Genomic DNA, 25,262 nt, shown 5'->3' on the forward strand with positions numbered 1-25,262 from the left:
ATAAATGCTGTCATTCAGTCTAAGTGAAATGAACATAACTAGAAAATAATTTTCATATGGATCAAAGTTCGTAAAGTAGAGTTGGAGTATAAAAGAGATTATTCAGCCCTGGCCAATGTGGCTGATCAGTGGTTAAAACGTCACATGCACTGAAGGGTCGCGGGTTTGATTCCTGGTCGAGGTCATGTACTTGGGCTGCAGGTTCGATCCCTGGTCTCGGTGGGGTGCGTGTGGGAGGCAACCAAGCGATGTGTCTCTGTCACATCAATGTCTCTCTTCTCTCCCTCCCTTCCTCCCTCTCTTCCACTCCTTCTAAATATCAATGAAAAAAATATCCTTGGGTGAGGATTAATAACAACAAAAAGGACTGAAATTCATGATATTGAGATTTTCTATGAAAACAACCTTTTATAGTTATTTATTTATTTTGTTACAGATATCCCCCCCCCCCAACCAGACGCCCTCCTCCTGACCCCCTCCCTTCCTCCTCACAGCACTGAACAATCTTTTAATATGATTTGGAACGATGGTCTGGTTCCTGACTGAGGCGTTAAAGGTGAAAAAGCAGTTTTGAGGAGAATCGTTTTCAGAAATCGAGCTGCTAGATAATACTACCTACTCTTTGAGGTAAAAGTATTTTTTGTTATTAAAGACTAGTCACCCTTGAATTTGTATGCTGATTAACACAAAGCCGCTGAAATCAAGCTCTATTCATAGACATACATAACAGTACATATTAGTCACAATAACGGAATAATTTTCATGATGAATTTAATACATTTCCATTTGGCACTCAGAGCAGTGTTTTTCCATGTCATACAAGCACACTGATTTCATGATACGTTTTCATTTTTTCCGTGGCCTTTGCACTTAAGCTTGAATAGTTTTATGTTGTTTTCATTTAAACGTTAAGTCACACTGGCTTATCCAATATAAGGGTAGTGAGAATTGAGTTGAAATTTGTATTAAAAATGATGGTGTTACTGGACTTAAAATGGACCAGAAATAATATTTTGGGGAAAGGACTTGCATTTATTTGGCAACAATAAAAATTCCTTACATGTGTATAGTACTTTAAAATGTTCCCAGTGTTTTGTCATAATCTTTTGATCTACCCTTGGCTGTAAATGGCAGAAATTTTACTCAAAATACCTTAATCTCAAAAAGATACTGTATCGTCTCATATTGCTGAAAAATCTAGAGAATAGCTTGTTATGTGTTTCCAACCATATGATTAGGGTTTTGTTTCTGTCCATACCTTGGCTCTGATTTCCTCTTGTTGATTTGATTCTCAGAGAATCTCTGCAAGGTGCAAGGTGGCCACTGACAACTCTAGGCTTTTATGGTCCTTATAGCTTAAACACAAAAGGAAGAAGTAGCACCTTTACCCACAGCTCTAACAATCTTCCCCAAGTGGACTCTGGAATGGGTTATATATCTTAAATATTCTTAAGGAATTAAGATACTGATTGACCAAGCCCATGTTGCATACACACATCCAAGGCAGGGTGAATTACTAGAATTTGGGAGTAGAGGTTTCAAGATCAGTTAATTAAAAGAAAATGAATCAAAAGACTAATGAGACATTTACTGAATTCATTTTTTTAAGTTTATTTTAACCAAATTTTATTTTGAATTTGTAACAACATTTTGAGGGATGTTTATTTTATCTTCACCTTTTCCCCTATTACTATAGCTAGAGATGGAGGTCCAGAGAGGTGGGTAATGAGGAACAGGAGAAGAGAGACACCTGAATCTATTCTGCCATTGCTTTATTGGTAGTGTCACTTCATTGGGACTTTTATTTGACAGATCTAACATCTGAGTCCTCAATGACTTCATTGATTAGCATTGAGGGGCTCTATATAAATAAGGCCTGTTTTAGCAGTAGAAAAGTCTCACTGACAGCTTTTTCTGAACTGCAAATGCCAATCCCAGGCCCACAAAATACTCACATGGGACAGGTTGGGACTTAGTCACCAATATAGTATGAGTTTGTTGTTCACCTGTCATATATTGTATGACATGTGGATTCTGTGATAAGCCATTAATCAGTTTATATGAAATAAGAACAAAGATTGTTTTTTAATCCTCACCAAAAGATATGTTTTTTATTGATTTCATAGAGAGAGAAAGAGAGAGAGAGAGAGAGAGAGAGAGAGAGAGAGAGAAAGAAAGAGAGGGGGAGAGAGACAGAGAGAGAGAAAAAGAGAGAGAGAGAGAGGGGGAGAGAGACATCAATGTGAGAGAGAAACATTGATTGATTGTCTCCTGCACAAACCTTGATTGGGGACCTAACTTTCCACCTTTTGGTGTATAGAATGATACTCTAACCAACTGAGCCGTACCAGCCAGGGCAGAACAAAGTATTTTATCAAGCATTTTCTAAAGGTCCTGAAGTCAGGGCTCAAATAAGAATGATAGCGAATCTCTAGTTTTTTGGGAATTAGCTTAGTTCACACGACCCCCAAGATTTCCGGCTTTGAAAACAAAGAGGAAGGTATAGTTTTGAGAAAGGAGGATTACATTATAGGGTACTTTGCACTCTCAGTAAAGAATCTACTAGAGTGTAATGCAAAGAGCATGTAATTAGGGCCCAAGCATCAGAACTTAAGTCCAATTTTTTGCCCTGAATAGCCTTTTAACTTTAGTTAAATGATAATTTTTAACTTTTGATTTCCTCAGTGATATGGTAGATTGATAAGGATTCTTTTAAATATAGTTTTATTTATTTTTTTTTTAGAAGAGAGAGGAAGGGAGAGAGAGATAGAAACATCGATGTGAGGGAGACACATCAATCAGCTGCCTCCTGTACTCCTCGTACTGGAGATTAAGCCCACAACCAGGGCATGTGACCTGACTGGGAATCGAACCTGGACCTCTCAGTCCATGGGATGATGTTCAGTCCACTGAGCCACACACGCTGGGCAATATGGATATTTTCAAATGGGTACCCAGAGTAACACTGGGAGTGTTACAATGACAGAAAAAAATAAGATGAAATAATTGATTTACTATTCAGAAGAGATAAGTACATTTATATGTACATTTCCAGTGTTCTTATCAGCTGCTTGGAATAAAAGGGCATGCTTTTTGCTCTCCTACCAGGACATTTCAAATACAATTCATTTTAGAAGGGTAGATGAATATCTTTTTGTCATTGGATATTTAGTAGTGATGCTGGAAATTACAACTGACTGTTCCAAAAGCTATTTCTTTATATTATGCAGCACCTTACACCTGCATTATACCAAATAACCATTACTGTCTTGCAGAAATAGCAGTGCAGTGCATAGTCACAGCTTGAACTATCAGTGGCCATCAGTTAAAACATCTAGGGTGTCTTGAATCGTTGCTGTGTCGGGGCAAAAACCTGTTTTGATCAGGCTATTACACCTTGGGGAACTGTTTTTTATTATAGACATTCCTTAAAACCAACTTATACTTGGTGGTGTAGTCTGGGTTAAAAAAATTCCAACTATCAATATGATTCTAATATGTGATGCTCTAGGGTTTATCTTTCCTGAGTTTCCAAAATTATATTTCTGTGCTTGGCAGCCATTCTTCATGCTCTGGGGCATCACATTATGTTTGTGTATTTCACAGATCTTTTTTTTTTTTTGAGGAAATACAGTGATTAATGAGAACAATAATCAATGAACTCATTTATTATACACCATTAAACCAGTTATCTATTGACACATGATATAAACATAGAGTACAATTTAATGATGGAAATAGTACAGTGAATTAAACTTATCATGGAATGTTACTCATTGGAAGGGTTGACAAAGATGATTACTTTTGTGCAACACAAGAGGAGTGTCTTTATATGAACTTCCACTAAAGCAGAAATATAAATTTAAAAAAGTGAAATGCCAACAAATTAGTAAAGGAAGCTACATTACAGAACCATTATTCTGCTTAGTAAAACAGAAACAGGAGAGAAAGAACACCTATTACAGTGTATGTTAATAGAAAACAGTGACATCATTTGCTCCATTAGTATTTGTGACCCACCTACTATGTGCACTGTGCTAAGTGCTAAAGATCCCAGATGATTAAGACACTGAAGAGATTTTCTTAAAAAAGACTCCATTTTCTCTTTTGATTACTGAAGAGTATTCTGCTTTGCTTCTATATTATTATAACAAGGCACATTTGTTTAGCTAAATCAGACCCAGTGCTATTAGCACAAATATTACCTTCTTCCTCCTTTTCTAAAGTATCTATTTAATGCCATCGTTATAGTGGAAATTTGTTGTTGTTGTTGTTCAGATAGAGTGGGAAGGAGAGAGAGGAAGAGAGAGAGAGAGAAACATCGACGTGAAAGGGACACATCGAGTGGCTGCCACCCACACAACCCAACCAGGGCCGGGGACAAACTGCAACTGAGTTACGCGCCCTTAGCGGGAACCAAACCCGGGTCTCTCTGGACCGCAGGATGATGCTCTAACTGCTGAGCCAAACCGGCCAGGGCTATGGTGGGAATTTTTGTTTTGTAAATAATTGAGGAGGAAAATTTGGGTTGGGTTTGGTGAGGAGAACCCAGAATATACGTGAAATGTAGTGCTGATTAGTGATCCCAAAGGATGTGGTACTACACCTGAGGGAATGTTTAGCAATTTGTGAGGGCATTTTGAAAATCGGTGAGACTTTATGTGTCACAGTGATGGAGGAGGAATACTTCTCGTGGCTATCAAGGATGTTAGATTATCTGCAATGCATGGGGCATTCCCACACCATGAAGTCTTGTCATGTGACTCCTATGAATATTGATTATCCAACCAGGCATTCGTGTGTGTGTGTGTGTGTCTATACACACACATATATATCCTGTTTATGACTAAGTGTAGATGAAAAAAATATTTACATATAAACACAATTTTTTTTTTGCACGGTGTTTTATATATATTGAATTTTTCCAGAATGAAATTACTGAATAAATTAAGGGAAGATTACACTTTGCTTCATCATCTTAACAAGAATTATTCATTATTTTGGGAAATCATATACTAAAGGAAGTGCTAATGCAAAATACTAGTATGAGATTTCTTTTGGAATAGTTTCATTCATTGTGATTGTATACACAGAGGTGTCAGATTACTTCACCAGAAGTGTAGTTTTGTTCAAGCATTTTCATATTGAAATATATAATACTTTATTATAAATTGATTTTAATTTATTTTTCTCTGTAAATATAGTTAAAGCTTTGCATATATTATGATTTGAATTTATAATATGTAATTTGAAGTTGTATATTTAGGTTGGTTATCTTATCTATGAATTTTATTTCGTATATTAAAAAATAGCATTGAGACCCACAGATGGCAATGATATGATATCTGTACCTCTTTGGAAAAAATCTAATTTAAACTCTTTTGCATAGAGAAACAAAGGACAGAATTTATAGAACTTTTTCTATGACTATGCTGTGAGATTCTCTGCTGACAAGAATAATTCAGAAAGACCTTGAAAGACTAAGGAACAAGCAGATTTGACTCAGTGTCAAAATCACATAGTTTGGCATAGAAGTTGAGGAGGGACATTCTTTTTGTCTCTGTACTAATCCCAGCATTGTCCAAAAATGGGATAATCTGGAGAGAAGACATTTAACAGTCCTATGGTGTAATCTGAAGTGGTAAGATTTTACAAAGTGGCCTTGAGGGGCATCAGCCTGGGTTCATGAGCAGAGGAGCAGGAGAAGAAAACCAGTGGTCACTGTGAGGTAACTACAAAACATTAATTGGCTTGTAGGAATTACTTCGGGAACTTCCAACAATAATAGTGGGACATAACAAAGGGGTTAAATTTCTATTAGTCATGTTGGGTGAAGCTATCATAATTTGGTCATTGAAACTAAATGTAAGTGTTCATTTAAGAGAAGAAGTTACATTTATCCACATACCATGTACTAAAATACATGTTAGATGGATTAAACATTGAAAAGTTAAAATAATGTTTAAAATGTTAGGAGAAAAATCAGGAGAATATTTGCATTATTTTGATGTGAGGAAGGTCTTCAATCCATTGATAAAATATGCAATTTAAAACAATTATTAATATAATTTTTCACAAATCTGTCAAAATTTAAAGATTGATAACATCCAATTTTGGTAATCAGATGGGAAAAGTCAATTTTAGATATTGTTAATATACAGGTATTTAGAAGTGTAATTTGGTAGTATTTCTAAAAATTAGAAATTCACATAAACTGTATTTAGAAATCTTACTTTTAGGAATTGAAACCAGAAGCAGCAGCCAGAATGAATAAACACACACACACACACACACACACACACACACACACACACACAGAGTCCATTATGGCAAGTGATTAAACAAATTATAGTGCCAAGATAAAATAGTATACTGTGCAGCTCTTAAAATGAAGATTGCACCTTCTTTGACCAAATGTATGTATGTATACATATGTATTCACAAACAGATGAATATTTGCTGGGGAAGACGTACTTGATCTATTAAATGATGACAACACATTTCAGAATAACGTGTTTATCATCTTCTCATGTTTGTTAAACAATACAAAAGCGTCTATTGTAGGGCTGGACTGGATTGTAATGTTATCTGGTGGCATTATGTCCAGGGACTCAGAACTACACTAATCATGCTCTGCTCTGCCAATTAACTGTCTTCCCAGGGCTGCCACACCGCACACCTCAAGGGAGTAGCATAAACATTTGAATTATTCAGTGCTTGGTACAGCCATTTCCTCCCATGAAGTTCTGGAGGCTGCTGGATATTAAAGGAACAATTGCAGAATGACCAAGTAGTCAGTAAACTTTAAGGCAGAATTCTCATAAATCTGGGTTGGATTTTGTAGCATAGGCCAGAACCCAAAAGATATTTTTATCACCTTTAAAATTATAAATCCAAATTCTTAGTCTAAAACTGGGAGCTTTTCCTTTATGATGAGGAATAAGACAAGGATGTCCACCCTCATGACTTTTATTCAATACAGTATTCGAAGCCCTCACGAGAGCAGTTAGGCAAGGAAAAGTAATAAAAGGAATCCACATCGAAAAGGAAGAAGTAAAACTGTCACTATTTGCAGATGATACGATATTACATATAGAAAACCCTAAGGATTCCATCATAAGGATTCTACTTATGAACTAATAAACTCAGTAAAGTTGCAGGACACAGAATAAATATATAACATCTGTTGCATTTCTATATAGTAACAAATAACTATCAGAAAGAGAAATTAAGAAAACAATCCTATTTACAATTGCATCCAAAAGAATAAAATAAAAAGCTGTGGTACATATACACAATGGAACATTATGCAGCTGTAAGAAAGAAAGATCTTGTATCCTTTGAGATGACATGGAGGGACCTGGGGAGTATTTTGCAAAGTGAAATAAGCCAATCAGAGAAAGACAAATACCACATGATCTCACTTATTTGTGGAATGTAATGAACAAAAAAAGCTGATGAACAAAACAGACCTGGAGACATAGAAAAGAGTACGGTTCAGACTGACAAGCCTCAGAGGAGAGGGGCAGGGTGAGGGATGAGATAAACCAAAGGAATTATATGCATGTATGTGTAACCAATGGACATAGACAACAATGCTTGGTGGGGGGCGGAATAAAGAGGAGGGTGTCTGGGGGGAAAAGGAGAAACATTTGTAACAAAAATATATTATTATTAAACTAAAAGAAAGAAAGACCAAAAAAATTGAAAAGAAATCAAGGATAAAATTAAACAGCATAATGAACACTTAATTTAACAAAACCTCTTATCTATTCCTAAATATTCAGTGGACTTTTTCTTCATGAGACTTGGAGTAAAATATGAATGAAACTTCATAAAAACCAATTAAATATTGTTGGGTCAAAAAATATAAAGGAATAGATGTATGCATTAGTCTACAACAAAATATTGACTTATTTGTTGCAAAAAATAAGAAAGAACAAAATACCTAGAAATATATTTAACCAGTGAGGTAAAATACCCATGTAGTGATACCTATGAGACATTAATAAAATAAATTGAAGATACAAATAACTAAAAAGATATTCATTGCTCATGGATTGAAAGAATTAATATTTTTAAAATGTCCATATTACCCAAAGCAATCTACAGATTCAGTGCAATTCTTATCAAAATTCCAAGGGCATTATTCAGTGTAGAAAAAACAGTGCTAAAATTTGTATTGAACCACAAAAGACTATGAATAGCTAAAGTAATCTTGAGAAAGAAGAACAAAGCTGGAGGCATCATGTTCCCTGATTTCAAACTGTGTTATAAAGCCATTGTAACAAAATAGTGTGGTATTGGCATAAAAACAGACACATGGATCAGTGGCAGAGACTAGAGAGCACAGAAATAAACCCACACATCTGTGGTCAGTTAATTTATGACACAGTAGCTAAGAATATACAATGAGAAAATGACAGTCTCTTCAATGAATGGTGTTGGGAAAATTGGACATCCACATGCAAAAGAAAAAAACTGAATGAGTATCTTAACTCATACACAAAAATTAACTCAAAATGGATTAAAGGTTTGAACATAAAATGTAAAACCACTAAACTCCTTGAAGAAAACATAGATTGTAAGCTCCTTGACATAGGTCTTGGTAATGCTTTTTTGAATCTGACAACAAAAGCAAAAATAAACAAGTGGAACTACATCATACTAACCAGTTTCTGCACAGCAAAGAAAACCACCAACAGAATGAAAAGGCAACCTACTGAGTGGAAGAAATTATTTGCAAATCATATATCTGACAAGGGGCTAATATTCAAAATATATAAAGAACTCATACAAGCCAACAGCAAAAAAATCTGATTAAAAAATGGACTGATTTAACTATACATTTTTGTTTTTGTTTATTTTGTTTATTTATTTTCTAATGAGAGTCTGTTTCTGGTCCTCTACTTTTGTTCCATTGATCTATTTGGTAATCCCTATGCAAATACCACACTTTTCTGAATACTGTTTTGTTTGTGTGTGTGTGTTTTAGTTTGTTTGTTTATTTATTTATTTATTATTTAATTTTTGTTACAGATGTTTCTCTTTTTTTCCCCTCATTGACTCTCTCCTCCCTATCTCCTCTCGCCCGTCCCCAGTTTGTTGCCTATGCCCATCGGTTATGCGTACATGCATATAAGTTCTGTGGTTTACCCCTTCCCTCCCCCACCTTCTGAGGAATGTCAGTCTGTACCCTTCCTCTATTTTTAAAAAGACATACAGATGACTAATATGTACATGAAAAGATGCTCTATACCAAACGCAAATCAAAACTACAATGAGATGTTACCTCACACCTCTTAAAATGGCCACCATCACAAAAACTAGAAATAACAAATGTTGGCAAGAATGTGAAGGAATGGAACCCTGTGCACAGTTGGTGGGAATGTAAATTGTGCAGCTACTATGGGGATGTGTATGGAGGTTCCTCAAAAATTAAAAATAAAACTACTACATAATCCAGCAATTCTACTTCTGGGTATTTATCCAATTAAAACAAAAACACTCATTTGAAAAGACACATGCACCCCCAATAATGCAGCATTATTTACAATAACCAAGATGTGGAAACAAATTAAGTGTCTATTGATGGATGAATGGATGATGAAATGTTATTCAGCCATAAAAAATAAGAAAGTCTTGCCATTTGTGAAACATGGATGGAGCCCAAGACCTTATGCTAAATGAATTGATATCACCAAGCTCATAGAGACTGAGAACAGATTGGTGATTGCTAGAAATGGGAGGGGGTGGGGAGAATGAGTAAATTTGTTTTAGCTGAAATACATTGAATTAAAAAATTATTTACAAAGAAAAGAAAAACCAGAAGTTAATCTGGAGAGAGGCTTTTCTAAAATAGGCAGCCCTTAAATATCTTGCACAACAATATTGATCATTTTTAATTTACCTATCAATTTAAAAAATATCTAATTCCCAACCTTAGTATTTTAGTATCCTTTGGCTTACAGCATATAATAAAGTCTAAGAGTGAGAATGGGGAAGAGGTTGAAAGAGAGGGAGAGAGAGAACCTGACAGAAGAACATTAGAAGGAAATAATTCAGAAGCTTGACCTACTTAGAGATCTAGGCCTGGTTTGTGCTGAGTTGAACAAATGAAAAGATATGGAAGACTGAACAGAATATTCATGGAGGTGTACAAGGCTTTAAAATGAGGTAGCCCAGCCCACTAGTAAATGTGGCTCAATCAATATCTGAGGACCTTGTTAATCATATTCATTGTTTTTATGAGAAGCAGAACGGGGATTCATAGAGAGGTAAGTAGAGGAAATACATGCATAAAATCTGAAAGGATATATGCCAACTATAAACACTGATTAATTACCTCACTGAGGGAGGTGGTGGATAATGCAAGTGGGGAAAGAGAAGGCAGAACTTTTGTTTTCTAAGGAGAAAAAAATGAATGTGACTTTATTTTGTTGTCACATGTGGCAAGGCATGGATGGAAAGTTTGTTGAGATAGAAACTAGCTAGATGCTAATACCTTCAGTTTCTTATCTAAGGCATGCATTACCCAAGCTTCCTTGCAATTATGCTCTGGACTATAGTGACACTTCTAGGTCTGTGCCCCTAAAATCTCCTGTGAGATTCTTAGTTTACTTTTTCTCCCTAATCGGCGCAGCTGAAAGTGATACTCTGATCTGGCAATGTCACAGGTGGAAGGATCTGCATTCCTGAATCACTGGCTAGAGAACAGTCCAGGAGAACTGCCCAATTGCATCAAACTAGGATGTGTAAGGCACAAACCTTTGATGTGTTAAGCTGCTGAGATTTCAATATTTATAACTTAGTCTATCCTGGCAAATACAGGATTTGTACTAGAACTGGGGTACTGTGCTATAATAAAAGTATAAAATATGTAGCTTTGGCTTAGTTGTTGAGTTATGAATGACAAAGAAAGATACAACGGGCTGGACAGCTAGAGGTCCATCTTCTGCGGTGGAAAAATATTTGATTAAGATGTCACCAGTTATACCTTGGAAGGTAGACCACGACTATAGTAGAAGAGGTTGGAAAATTGGATTTTAACAGTTTATATTGGTTACTAATAATTCATTTCTGGTCTGGTATCATAAGAAAGAGATGGAATCTGGAAACAATTGGCAGAGAAAAATCAGATATCTGGGGCCTAGCAGGATTAGAAAAAAAAAATTACATATTCTATACCAAAGTTGTAAGAGTGAATATTAAAAAAAAGTAACAAATTTGAGTGACAAAGGTGCTAAGAATTATCAGTTGAATAAAAAGAATCAGGATAGAGTTCGTGAAGAGTGAAACTTCTCACCTATTTGTCCAGATAATAGCCTCACAGCAGCCGTTACTAAATTGAGAATGAGAAGTATGGGGGAAAAGAGGCATTGAACAAAAGGCAGATTTGAAATCTATGTCTGAAAAAGACCTTGAGTTTGGCACATGGAACTAATGGAAGTAAAAATACCAAATACCCACTATATTTCTGAGGAGGCTGTGTGTCCAAAGAAGTCATCACCCAGATTCAATCACTTTGACTATTTGAAACTTAAAATAATTCTTTGTCCCTCAACTTCCCACAAGCAAGAGGCAGCTTTGAGGGCTTGGTATAGACCCTCAAGTAGGATCTTCCCCATAACACTTCAGATGTGGCCAAGCTGAATAATAAACAAGGAAGAAACTGCCTGAGGATAGAATTGCTTATTCTAGAAAGTAATAAACTATGGAGACCTCCAAGAGTAGAATCAAGCTCCTACCACTAGATGGGAGGGCTCTTCCAATGCCTGCCTAAGAGGATTTAGAGTTGCCACAGACCTGTGTCTACTGTGTTTCATTATTTCTTCCCCTTTCCGAATGGGAGTGTTTATTGTGGTTAACCTGTCCCTGTTCAACCACTCTATGGGATGCAGGGAAATATCTTTCTAGTTTAATAGGATGCTGGGCCATGAGGAGCCACATTTAGACCCGATGGAGAACACTGCACCTCACTTAATGGTCCTGGACTTGTACTGCATGCAGTGACTGGACGGGACTTTGGGCTGCCACCCCTGGGGGCAGAGGAAGTATGTCCTCTATGTGTGAGAGAGTAAAAAAGATAATTAATGACAAGAAGGGACAAGAAGTTCAAGGTATGGTAGAGAATGGCTAGATTCTCATTAATACTGTTTTCTCTTCCAGAGCAAAGTCTACATTCACAGCCTCCTTGCTGGGAAAAGTTAGTTCAGACCACATAAATATGGTCCTACATCTGGAATATTCTGACATAGACCATGTGTATAGAGAATGGTCAAGTGACCGGAAATAAACCAGGGTGAAAAAGGTGAAGGGATTAAGCAAAAAAAAAAAAAAAAAAAAAAACAAAAGAAGGAAAACACATAAAACCTCATAGACGAACAACTGTATGGTGATTACCAGAGGGAACCGGGGTAGGGGTAGGTAGAAGAGGGTAGGAAAAGGATAAATGGTGTTGGAAGGAAACTTGACTTGGGTTGGTGAACAGACAATACAAAACACAGATGATGTATTCTAGAACTTACACCTGAAACCTAGAATTTTATTAACCACCCCAATAAATTCAATAAATAAATTAAGCAGAGAAGACAGGAATAGATTACAGAAGTATTTTTTTTTCCTAAGGAGTATTCATAGGGCATGCCTATTATAAAAATAAGCTAATCAATAAAAAATGAATAAAAATGAGTCAATTATAATCACTCAAGTGATGGCAATGATACTGAAAAAGGATCAGTTGGCTATAGGTTGTAATGAACATAAGAGATGGAATGAAGTTATTGGTAAAATGTAAGCAGAAATTGGGATACATTTAGAAAAAGCAACAACAAATACTTACAGAAAACAAAACAAAACAAAACAGAACCTAGTTCCACAAGTTAAGGAATATGAAGGCATCAAAGACGGGTCAGTGAAATTATTTTTACCACTTGTAGTAAAGAAAATAGTGTTTCCTGTTTCTTTTTGTGACTGTTTTTTATATGAACTCTCTGCAGCATTTGATATTGTTGCCCACTCCTTCTTTCTCGAAAATCTCTTCTTTTCTGGTCCTGGTGGCACCACTATCCGTTTTATACGGCTCTCAGTTGCAGATATTGAATTAATCAAATTCTCTGTTCAGAGAATGCTTTCATTAGACCTAATTTATTTATTTTTTTCTTATCACCATACTCACTCTTGTTTCTCTCAACACATATTCTACTGAATTTCATATATAACTTCCTAATACAGTATCCATGCATCTATCCTAAAATATATATATATATATATATATATATATATATATATATATATATATATTACTATTGCTCTGTGTCTTTTACTTACATAAGACATATGGTTATACATGTTATTCTACCTTTTATTTTTCTTGTGTACAATTGTACTCTTTTGTATCTATCTATGTTATCACATGTACGTGTGGCTCTTTACGACTGTTCCATACCATCATTTGCCTGTACAACATTGAATTAGACTTTCTCCTAGAGATGAATGTTTAAGATACCTTGAAATACTTGTTATCAAAAGCAATGCTGTGATGGATATTCTGTCTGACTTTCTCTGAGGCTTGCATTTAGAACCGGCCATAGTATGCAATTTCATGCTTCCCAGAACGTGTGCCCCAGTTATATTTCCACTAGCAATGGGCATTAACATTTTCTTATAACCTTGTTAGCACTTGACATAGTCACATTCCAATTTTTACCATTCTGATGACTGCATAACAGTATTTCAAAGTAGTATTTATTTGCTCCCTCTCTCTGATCCTGAGAGAACTGAACATCTCTTCATATTCTTATTAGTCATTTGGGCTTCCCCAATAGTGAGTTTCCTATTTCCACTGAGACAATTTTTTTTCTATTGTCTTTACTGTTTTTTAAAAATTTATAGTACTTCACTGTATATTATAACAATTAATCATTTGTCAGATTTAGGCATTTACAATATTTTCTTCTAGTCTAGAATCATTTTGCTTTGGGGTGTTTTGTTGAAAATAGTCTTTAATTTTTATGCAGAATATATGTCCATTATTTTTTCCTTGTGATTTGTACAGAAGAAGCCCCTCCCTCCCCCTTTTAAAATCCTTCTCTATTCCTCTACTTAGCTCTTTATTTTTACTTTCATATTTAGATCTTTTATTATTCTGGAGTTCATCTACATATATGATATAGAAAGGGATCCATATTTATTTTTCTCCACATAGTAAGCTGACTTTTTCAATACTATCTATTAAATTATTAGTCCATCTCCCCCTGAGTTGTGATCTCATTACTTTCATATGCTAACTTCACACCTATGCTGGATGTTTCATTACTCTCCTTATCTGTTCCTGCACCAATATCATACTAGTTTCGCGGCTAAAGTGGTCTTAAGATCTGGAAAGGTAAATTCTCCAGATTTGTTCTTTTAAAAAATTTTGTAGCTATTCACAGATATTTATTATTTTATGTAGACTTAAGAATCATGATGCCATCCAGCTGATGTTGCTCAGTGGATTGAACATTGTCCCCGGATTGAGAAGTTCCAGTCAATGCCCAGTCAGGGCACATGCTGGGATTGCGGGTTTAATTCCTGGTAGGGAGCATGCAGGAGGCAGCTGATCGATATTCCTCTCTCATATCGACATTTCTATCTCTCTCTAAAAATCAATAAAAACATATTAAAAAAAGCATCATGATACCATATTGCAAAATTATTCTTTTTGGCACTTTAATATGAATTTTATTAAATATATACAGTAATTTGGAGGCAACTGGCATTTTTTTTTTTTTTTTAATCCTCACCCGAGGACATTTTTTCCATTTTTTGTACAGACAGAGTGGGAGGGAGAGAGAGGAAGAGAGAGAGAGAGGGAAACATCGATGTGAAAGGGACACATCGAGTGGCTGCCACCTGCACGACCGACCAGGGCCGGGGACAAACTGCAACCGAGGTACGTGCCCTTAGCGGGAACCGAACCCAGGTCTCTCAGGACCGCAGGCCGACGCTCTAACCGCTGAGCCAAACTGGCCAGGGCGGCAATTGGCATGTTTAACATAGTTTGTCATCTTATCCATAAGCATGTTATCTTACTCCAGCTCCTCGGGTCTTTTTATAGTGTCTTTTAATATAGTTTTGAAATTTTCTCCAAAAATTTTTCATGAATTCTTTGCTAAGTTAATCTCTAGATACCCTGTAATGTTTGTTGAATTGAAATTAAACTCACTTTACCTTCTCATTTATTTTAATGGCTTAATCGTTTGTTAATTTTTTCAGTTATCTGCTAAGACAAATTTAGTTTTTCTTTCAATTTCTTATCTACATTTTATTTTAACAAACTAGTTTACTTACTTTGCAAGATATCCTATATTATATTGAATAATACCTGTAATAGTGTGTATTTCTGTCTTTTTCTGGAATTTGAAAGACATACACCTAAAATTTTCTCTAGTAATTGTAATGTGTAATTGATATTTGTCAAGTAATTTTTGTAATCTTAAACATTAATTCTTCTTAGGATAAAACTATGCACAGTTGGGACTGATAAAAATAATATTAATACTGCTGTTATGTTTTCAATTCTTTTCCCTTTATTGATTTTAGAGAGAGAGGAAGTGAGAGGTAGCGAGAGATAGAAACATTGATGAAAGAAAACATCGATTAGCCGCCTCCTGCATTTCCCCCCTGGGGATTTGGCCTACAATCTAGGCATGTGTCCTGACCAGGGATTGAACCAGCAACCTCTTGGTGCATGGGTTGATGCTCAACCACTGAGCCACTCCAGCTGGACATGTTTTAAAATATTTTGGCTAAAAAGTGAAACTTGAAGTAAAGTGTTGATTGTGCTAGATGTACTTAATAAAGAAAAACCTAAACATTGAGAATATAAAGAGTATGCAAGTTTGAGGGACAGGATTTTCAGGTTACCATATTCTGTTACTGTTTTACTTTGATTTACTATCGTCTTATAGTTACAAATGCTTGATCAGTTCTAACCATTTTTAGGAGAATGTTGTGAGTTAATATAGAGGATCATGGTGAATTCTTTAAGCTTTTTATTTGAAGAAGAGGGAAAGAAACAGAATTCTGTACAAAATTTTATTTGTAATAATTTTGTGAATAATTATAAAGATTCTAAAATCACAAGAATTTAAAAGTCTAAAACATGCTTGGTACTACAGACTTAGAGGTAACAAGTAAAAGTGAGCATTATATGTATCTCAGAAAAAGAGAATCTATTTTTTATTCTTTTTACTCAGGTCAGTGACTCTCTGATATCTGAAGCATAAAAAGCAAAAGTTCTTTGTGAAAACCCTGATGGCATTTTAAAAAAACAATAAAAATCAAATATGTGATTCTGGAGCCAACTATAAATAACTTCTTTGGGGAATTCAGTATCACTTGTGGGGATTTATTTTCATACAATTGCCTTCTTCTTTTTCTTGTAAGTGCAGCTACTTTTAAAAAACTTCTGAATTTTTTTTCTTTTTTTCTATTTGGCCTTGTTAGGCTAAATGCAGGAGTGCTTCAGATGTGAGAAATAGAAAATATTTAGTGAGTTCAAAAAATAGGACCAGAGTGCTTCTCTCCTTTTTTATAACTGAATCACTCAATTGTTCGGTACTTAGTAAAATGAAGGGCTGTTGTACTAACTCTCCATTATCTGCTTCTTTTTATGATAACCTGCCAGGATGAAGATCCAAGTCATGTATGAATGATGAGGCAGAGATAAGAATATCATAAATATTACACTAACGTCTCCAATTTCTTGCTTACCTTTATATTCTCCCCTTGGTTCATGTTGGCAACTCAGCCAGAAAAGTAGTGGTAAATATCAATACTTATAAAATTACATTGGAGATCCTGTAAGCAAGACAAGAGTGTAAAGAGAAGTTAATTGTGAAACTACAATGCAGCTGGGTCAACCTTGCAGCGCTGTTGTACTTTAAAATGTAGTAAAAATGACAATTGTTTCCATTCTAAATCACTCAGTTTAGTTCCGGTAAGAGGGTATTATTTTAAGGAGATTTGTAGCAAGGCTCAGGCTCAGAGGACAAGCTGTATAATTTTGGTAAGGTAAGGCTTCCTGAAAGTGGGAGCTTTGCTCCAGCGCTGCCGGACCAGTACACTCAGCTTTTTTCTCTTTTGCTACTGATCTTTCGACTGAAACCTACTGCCTTTACTATGGTTCTCCTCCTGAACATCCTCCATCACTCCTGTTTCCTTCTTCCTAACTTAATCTGGCCTCTCATGTCCTCTCCTTCACTCATGGCTACTATTTGAGCATTCTTTTACTTTGGGGTCCTACTGCTGATGCTGATTCTCACTGTATTTCTCATTTACCAGAGCGAGATTTTTAATGAACTCAGTAAGCTTTTCACAGCAAGCCAATCTATGGGCCACTGGACAGCTGAAAGATGGTTCCAGCTTCGGTCAGACACCACCTATATTCCAATCACTTGTGGCCCATGAGAGGTAGAAAAGGTGAGTTGTGGAATATAGAACATGGTTTCCCTGCAGAAGGAAAAGCCGTTTTTAATTTCTTCAGCAGTAACTCTGCAAAGGCAGTTTCCTTAAGGGGAGGTAGGCACTATGATTGATATGTCTGAGGTGGCAGTACACCACAGACTTGCATGGCTTTTAAGGAGGAGCTGAGCCATCACTCTGTATATTATGGGAGACAGTAGTCTCAGGAGACTCACACAGCAATATAAACATCCCAGAGGAGATCTTGGCTGCTGGAATGTGTTCCCCAAAGACAACAAAAACCTTCATGCAATCTATAGTGATCCACACTGAAGGGATGATTTTATTGTATCGTGAGTTTATCTATTTTGGGAGACTGCTTGAGAATATTGATTCGTTTTACCACACAGGCAAAGGAAGAGATAACTTTTTCTGTGCTCCTTGGGTACCATATGCTGTGTGATTTTCTTCCTCATCAGTAGGCATTTGAAGACTGATCTATGATAATTAAATGTAGATTAAAATGTGACAAGATTTAATATAGATCTCTATGCTTCTAAGGAAACTACAATTAGTGAAGATTACATTCCAGACTTTGGAAAAGGATACAGACTGCCATTTTTCTCATCAATTAGCTCTCATGGTTTTTGAAATAGAGAAAAATATTCTCTGTCCAGTAGAAATGTTGGCATATTAGTGCATGGAATAAATAATAAAAATGGCTAAAGGATATCTGCTTCTATTAAACTTATGCTATTACAATGTTAAAGTGGTAAATAATTCAGTTTCCTTGGAGTTGTGCAAAATATAGAAATCATTAGATGAGTCAGCAATCTTACTTCAATTTGGGATATTATAAACATTTGCAAGATTTTCAAGACTATTTAGTATGAAAGCAGATAATAATTTATACCAAATACTTGGTTCACTAAATTTTTATCATCTTTAAAAACAATGTGCTTTTTAATGATTTATTTGTTTAAACTTCCTAGGTAGTAAGCATTTAATGTGAAATCTTTTAAAGTGTTTTCTTTTTACTCCATGAAATAAAAATAAAATAAAAATCAGCAACAAATCAGTTAACAAAGCCAAACCTTCTTTACTTGTAAAATAGAAATTACATTTACCAAAAATAAATCAATAATAAAATGGAAAGCTAGCTTTCTAGCTTGCTTATTAGAAATATTATCATAAGTTTGCATATAAATTTTGCCATTTAATATTTAAAGTTTTTACTTTATACCTGGGCAGTATTGTAACATATTTAATATTCTCTAACTTGCTTCTTTCACTCAACATTAATTTTTTGAGATGTATCTACATGATACAGGTAGATACAATTCATTTATTTTTACTATTGTATAGTATTATATAATGTTTCACAATTTATATAGTTTTAGATTGCTTCCAGTCTTTTGCTATTATAAACATTTTTGCATATATTTTCTTAGAGTTTCTCTAAGAATCCCTCTAGAATTTTTTAGTTTCTGTATATTCTTAGGAGAGGGAATTACAGATGGTAGATTAAGCACATTTTAAAGTCTTCTAGATATTGTTAAATTTCACTTCAAAGAAATTGTACCAATATGTACTCCCACAGATACTATGATGAAAATTGCTATTTTCCCGTGTTTGTAAAAACTTCTGCTCAATTTAAGTTTTGCATATTTGATTGATATAAAAATTCAATTTATTTTAATATGTATTTCCCTAATTACTAGTTGGAACAAGGAGCACATCACATATTTGTTAACCATTTGGATATCTTGGTCTTCTGTTAATTGTTCATATTCTATGCAATTTTAATATTTTATTTTTAATTCATCTATAAAAATTCTTACTGCATTCTGAATAGTAATCCTTTACATATATTCTATAAATTATATGTAATATAATTATGTATTTAATATAATAAAATATTAAGTAAATAGTAAATATGTAACATAAGACATTTTAATATAATGTAATGCAATATATAATGTAATCTAATTATTATATAATGTAAATCATACACAATTATGTATGTAAATTATTAGGTATGATTATATATGTAAATTATTATATAAATAAGAAATATCTTTTCCCAGTCTGTCTTGTATCACTTAAAAGACAAATCATTTATTTAGCTGAACTATTTAATTTTAAATTAGTCAGATGTATCCATTTTTTAATAGTGTCTGTTTATGTATCTTGTTTAGTGTTTTATTCCTCACACTGAATTCATTAAAAAGATCTATATTTATTTCAAAAAGTTTAAGGTTTACTTTTCACATTTATGTCTTTAGTCCACTTGCAAACATTTTAAATGTGGTATTAAAGTAAGGGTCTCATTTTATTTTGATTGATATGGAAAGCATATTTCCTTAGTATCATTTACTGAATATTCCATCATTTATCTGTTGATTTACAGTGTTGGCTATCATATACCAAATGCCCCAAAGTGTAGTTGGGCCTGTGTCTGAGTTCTCCATTCTATTGGTCTATTTGTCTTTCTCAACATGAATCTCACACAGTGTCAATTATTATAGCTTTGTAATGTCTCGATATCTTAAAGGACTAGGTACACATTTTGATCTTCAAATATATTTTAATTATTCTTGGCTCTTTATTTTTACATTTAACTTTTAGTGTCCACTTGCCAAGGTCTGTAAAAACCTGTGTTTTGCTCAGTGGTTAGAGCATTGGCCTGTGGTCCAGAAAGACCCGGGTTCGGTTCCCGCTAAGGGCACGTACCTCGGTTGCAGTTTGTCCCTGGCCCTGGTTGGGTCATATGGGTGGCAGCCGCTCGATGTGTCCCTTTCACGTTGATGTTTCTCTCTCTCTCTCTCTCCCTCCTGTTCTGTCTGAACAAAAAATGGGAAAATGTCCTGGGGTGAGGATAACCCCCCCAAAAAACACCCCAAAACCTGTGTTGTTGTTGGATATGATATATTTGCTCATTTATTTAGATCTATTTTATTTCTTTCACAAAGTTTTAAAATCATCCTCATGGATCTTGAACATCTTTTGTTAATTTTAAGAGGCCCCTATAATTTTTGTAGGTAATTAAAATGGGAACTTTTGAAAACCACATTCTCTAATAGTATGTTGCTATTATGGGAACACTGATTTTCATATATTGATCTTATTTTTAATAAGTTTATTGAATCCTCCCATCACTAATAGTTTGTAGATTTCCTAGATGAGTAATTATAAAATAATTTGTTTCTTCCTTTTTTTTCCTTATACCATTTTCATCTTTTTTATTTTGTTATCATCTGGTTAAGTTTCTGGTGCATTATTAACCATAAAAATATTCTTCTCTTAACCTTGCCTTTAGAGACTGCAGCCTAGATAGTTACCATTAAGAAAAACTGGAAATAAATAATGATGGTGCCTTCTCTGTCTTCTACTCAAGGTAATCACAATCTCAGTAAAATATGGGAGAAGCATAAGATACAAGAGATGGGCACAAATGTTAAAATTTCAGTTTAGTTTATAAATGACACAAAGAGAATGAACCCTGGATTCTCTTTGTTCAGGAGCTAAATAAAATGAAACAATACTATAAAAGTAGAGAAGGTAAGGCTATTTGAATCAGTTTACATAGGTGGTTTCCATACAAGTGAGAGAAATGACAAGCTTGCCAGGGACCAAAAAGTTCTTAAGCATAGAGGTATTATTATTGTTATTTTCTTTATATTTCAGTGCTTATTTAGATTTGTAAGTATATTTTCCAATAATTTTTGCTAGTTACTGCTTCCTATACCTTACTTTTTCTACTGTGGTTAATTCTCTTCTTCCAGAAACATATCATTTAACAGTTTTGTTTTGTTGGATGGTAAAGTATCTAATGCTCTGTTTTTATAAAAATGTATTTATCTTTGTTTTATTCTTGAAAACTATTTTAGCTGACTTTCTGATTTTGTTTGGCTGTTTTCCCTCAACACTTTGAAGGGGTAATTCTATTTGGCCTCCTTTGCTCTTAATGGAGAGTCTGTTGTTTGTTATTCCTTTGAGGAATTTTTTTCTCTGGTTGCTTTTAATACTTTTTTTTTTTTTTTTATCTCTGGTAATTTTCAACATTACCTAATGTGTTTGGGTAATCATTTACTGTTATTTGCCTCTGTGAATTCTCTGCTTCTTTCACTTAAGGAAATATTTTTGCTCATTGACTCTTGCCTCCCCCCAATTTCCTTTATTCCATCTTATTTGAACACATATTGCATGCACGATACAATTTTTCATTCTTAATCAGTCTTCTGTATTTTTCACCTGCTTTTAAAATTAGTGCTACATTCTGTGTAATTTCCTTAGACTGATCCTCCAGTTTATCATTTTTTTCTTCAGCTTACCCAGATGTTCAGCTTCTTCCTGTGTTCAACCAGTTGTTCAGCTTATTGAAATTTTAGTACCGAATGTTATACTTTAAAATCTATGCTTTTTATAGTGTCCTATACTTTCATTATACTTTTTATTCTTTTAAAAAATATTTTATTCTTTTAAAAAATATTTTAAAAGTTATCTTTGAATTGATGTAGTATCTCAAGTTTTTAATTTTCCTGTTCATTCTGTCTCATTACTATTTAACATGATGCCTTATTCCTTTATATTCTTTAGAAATTTTGATTATGAGCTCATTTTCACAGAGTGTGTTTATTCGGTGTGAATCCCTTGCATTCTAAATAGAGACAGTGCATCTACAAAATAATTTTGGGTTCGTTTCTGCAAAAATCCTAGAATTTCACAAGTTTCGTGTTAAGTTTTCTGTTTTAGGTTTCAACAATGTGAGAATGGGATAAATCTGGACTCTTGACTCATGTGCAGGTTTAAGCTTGGTGTTTTGTTTTCCACGGAATGTTTGCTTGCTGTCTTTGAGTTGGTTGGTGAAACTATTCTATACTCACTTCCAATTCAAAGCTTTCTGCATTGCAAGAAATTCAATTCCAGCATGTTGCCTTATCCATGCACAACTCCTCGCCTCATTTGCAACCCTAGCCCTAAGTCCTTGGGACTTATATCTAAGAATGATGTCGCTGAGCACCTGATACATTGGCTGCTGTGTTCACTACCATGATGACCGGTTTTCTTTTTGTATTGATTAATTTGTTTTTGTTACAGAGGTTTCTCATTTTTCCCCCATTGACACCCTCCTCCCCTTCCCTTCTGCCAGCTTTGTTGTCTATGATCATTGGTCATGCATACATGCATGTAAGTTCTGTGGTTTATCTCTTCCCCCCCAACTCTCCCTCTTCTGAGCCTTGTCAGTCTGTACCCTACCTTTATGTCTCTGGGTTAATTTTGTTCAGCAGTTTCTCTAGTTCATTGTATTCCACAAATAAGTGAGATCATGTGATATTTGTCTTTCTCTGTTTGGCTTGTTTTCCTTAGCATAATACTCTCCAGGTCCTTCCATGCCATCTCAAAGGATAAGAGGTCTTTCTTTCTTACAGCTGCACAGTATTCTATTGTGTACATGTACCACAGTTTTTTTATCCACTCATTTACTGATAGACACTTGGGCTGTTTCCAGATCTTAGCTATTGTAAATAATGCTGCTATGAACATAGGGGTACATATATTCTTTCTGGTTGGTGCTTCAGGTTTCTTAGGGTATTCCTAGAAGTAGGATCACTGGGTCAAACGGCAGTTCAATTTTTAACTTTTTGAGGTAACACCATAGTGTTTTCCATAGTGGCTGAACCAGTTTGCATTCCCACCAGCAGTGTAATAGAATCCTCTTTCTCCACACCCTCATCAACAGTTGTTGTTTGATGATTTGTTAATGGCGGCCATTCTGACAGGTGTGAGGTGATATCTCATTGTTGTTTTAATTTGCATCTCTCTGATGATTAGTAATGTTGAGCATTTCTTCATATGTGTCTTGGCCATTTGTATGTCCTTTTTGTAGAGGTGTCTATTTAGGTCCTCTGCCGATTTTTTAATTGGGTTCTTTGTCTTCCTTTTGTTGAGTTGTATGAGCACTCTATATATTTTGGAAATTAACTCCTTATCTGATGCATCATTGGTGATTATAGTCTACCATGATATAGTCTCCCATAGGGGGATCCTTTTTCATTTTTATGGTTGTTTCTTTTGCTGTGTAGAAGCTTTTTATTTTGATGTAGTTCCATGTGTTCATGTTTTCCTTTGTTTCTGTTGCCTTAGGTGTTATATCAGTGAAAATTCTGCTGTGTATGATGTCTAAGATTTTGTTGCCTGTATTCTCTTCTAGAATTTTTATGGATTCACGAGTTACATTTAAGTCTTTTATACATTTTGAGTTTATTCTCGTGTATGGTGTAAGTTGGTGGTCTAGACTTAATAAATAAATTTGGACCCTGGCCGGTGGCCCAATGCTCAGTGGTTAGAGCATTGGCCTGCGGAACAGAGAGTCCTAGGTTCGGTTCCTGCTAGGGGCATGTACCAAAAAAAAATAAAAATAATTAATTAAATAAATTTGGCAAAGTAGCAGGATACAGAATTTATGTCAAGAAATTGACGACATTCTTATACACCAATGATGAAATCACTGAAAGAGAAACTAAAAAACAATCCCATTTACCATCGCAGCAAAAACAATTAAGATACCTAGGAATAAACTTAACCAAAGAAGTAAAGGACCTCTTCACAGAAAACTACAGGTCATTAAAAAAAGAAATAGAGGAAGATATAAAAAAGTGGAAGCATATACCTTGTTCATGGATTGGAAGAAGTAACATCATTAAAATGCCCATACTACCCAAAGCCATCTATATATTCAATGCAATCCCCATCAAAATACCAATGACACACTTCACAGAACTAGAACAAATACTCCAAAAGTTTATATGGAACCAAAAATGACCCCGAATAGCCACAGTAATCTTGCAAAAGAAGAACTAAGTAGGAGGGACTACATTATTAGATTTCAGGTTATACTACACAGCCACTGTAATCAAAACAGCCTGGTACTGGCACAAGAACAGGCAGATAGATCAATGGAACAGAATAGAGAACCCAGAAATGGACCCAAGACATTATGCTCAATTAATATTTGACAAAGTGGCAAGAGCATACAATGAAGTCAGGACAATCTCTTTAATAAATGGTGTTGGGAAAATTGGACAGCTACTTGCAAAAAAATAATGATCAGTTTTCTATTTTTTTCCCCTAATACTTGGGACTTCTTCATCTTTCAGTTCATCTTTAAAAATAAAAAATAGGAGTTATACTTTATCAATCTTTTCTCTTTTTTCTAGCTATTAAAGTGGAAAATGACACAGCTTTGTTTGACTAAATTTCTCAGTTTTCGTCTGGAGCTTTTGTTGGTGATGAATCTTGTACATAATGTTGGATGAGGTAATCAAGAGGATGTGGACCCATGAGCAAGACCTAAGCAATGGAAGACTCCTCACCCCGGCCTGTGCTTCATTGTATGTGCTCCCCACCATTCCCACAGCAGGAGCCTTTTCTCAAAGGCATAGCTTGAGAGAACAATGTGTTGTTGAGACTATCTGGACAGTTTTCATGACCGAACCCAGTTAAGGCCTCTATACAAACTTCTAAGGTTCTGGAGGGTGGGTGCAGAAATCCACTTGTCTTGCAGCCACCCAAGACGAGCCTCTTACAAGTTCCCTTGCTTATTAAAACTGCCACCTACCAATCTGCAGTGGTCTGCCTCTTTCCTTGGTCTCTCCTTGCCCTCTGTGTATGATGGCCAGTTTGTGAAGAAACACATAGTGGGGTCTTAATAGTTTTGGATTGAATAAAAGAAGGAATAAAATAGATTCAGCTTATGCATTGGTTATTTAACAGGTAAATGAGGGATTTATAAAATTTCTTCCTCTGCAGGT

This window comes from Molossus molossus, unplaced genomic scaffold (genome assembly GCF_014108415.1).
Source record: "Molossus molossus isolate mMolMol1 unplaced genomic scaffold, mMolMol1.p scaffold_m16_p_11, whole genome shotgun sequence".
NCBI lineage: Eukaryota > Metazoa > Chordata > Mammalia > Chiroptera > Molossidae > Molossus > Molossus molossus.